Below are 1,003 nucleotides of genomic sequence, written 5' to 3' on the forward strand. Positions count from 1 at the left end.
AAAACAGAAATACACCGAATCAAGTAGGCAAATAAATGCTCCCATTTGAGTCCCTGGAATAAAAGTGAAGGAAAATCAAACCCACTGGTGATTAAAAGTCTGATTTATCCAGAATATTCTCCAACTGAGCCAAGCTCTCATGACAAGCCAATCAAAAGACTCCTGACTCTTGCGTTAAACAGGCGCACTGGGGGATCATCTGGATGCGAACCCGCGCAAGGAAGAAATGGTGGTTTTAAAAAAAAAAGAGGTGAAATAACATTTCTTACCAGAAACAGCGCGGAGAATCTCGGGTCTTCATGGCGCGCTCCGGGTTCGGTGGGCTGTGTTCGGTCGTAGTGCGCCGCGCTCCGGTGCCAAGGCTGGAGGAAGAGTGGGGCTTGTCACAGCTCAACGCGGTCTCACAATAGAGCCGACAGGGGCGGGCCAGGCGCCTTTCTATTGGTGGTGATTATTAGAGGAGGTGAAAAATGAGAAGTGTTATCATACTGTATGCTACCTGCTTCAGGGATAATGAAAGACCTAATGCACCGTGTGACCACAGTCGGACAGAAGTGTATAATTTCTGCTCCACAATTCCTTCTACTTCAATTAAAATCTTATAAAAATGGAGAGAATTAGTAAAATATTTAAAATTTTCTCTCATGATGATCAGCTACCTATATTATATTCTCTTAGGAAATTAGAATATGACATAAAACCTGTCAAAATATTAAATATTTTGGTATTGATCCAATACCAGTATTGGTATCTGTGATACCAATATTTTTTTTATTTAAGCTTGAATTATTTTGTCCAAACTACAGAATTTGGACAAAGCTCTTAAATATGTTAATTACAAAAATAATTTGAAAGAAAATCAGTTTTAAAGGTAGATTTTCAAAATTACAATACAAAAATAAAACAAAATTTAGAGACGGAATCTGAAACTATGTTGATTTACCATGCCAGTATTAATCCAACACTTGATACCTACTTTGTATCAATACTATTGATATTTTGG

The 1,003-nt window shown here is 38.0% G+C and overlaps 1 protein-coding gene across 2 annotated transcripts in view; it reads right to left on the reverse strand.

Annotated features, from left to right (window-relative positions):
• LOC129378061 (transmembrane protein 200C-like) overlaps positions 1-565 on the reverse strand; it is a 12,719-nt gene extending 12,154 nt beyond the window's left edge. Inside the window, exon 1 of one of the 2 annotated variants that reach the window (XM_055058334.1) lies at positions 270-565. The gene's annotated coding sequence lies outside the window, so the exon portion shown is untranslated. The remainder of the gene's footprint in view (positions 1-269) is intronic. The other variant, XM_055058333.1, reaches the window with a different exon arrangement.
• Positions 566-1,003: the final 438 nt, after the last annotated feature.

The sequence above is a fragment of the Poeciliopsis prolifica genome, unplaced genomic scaffold, assembly GCF_027474105.1.
Source record: "Poeciliopsis prolifica strain line A6 unplaced genomic scaffold, Auburn_PproV2 SCAFFOLD050, whole genome shotgun sequence".
In the NCBI taxonomy this organism is placed as follows: domain Eukaryota; kingdom Metazoa; phylum Chordata; class Actinopteri; order Cyprinodontiformes; family Poeciliidae; genus Poeciliopsis; species Poeciliopsis prolifica.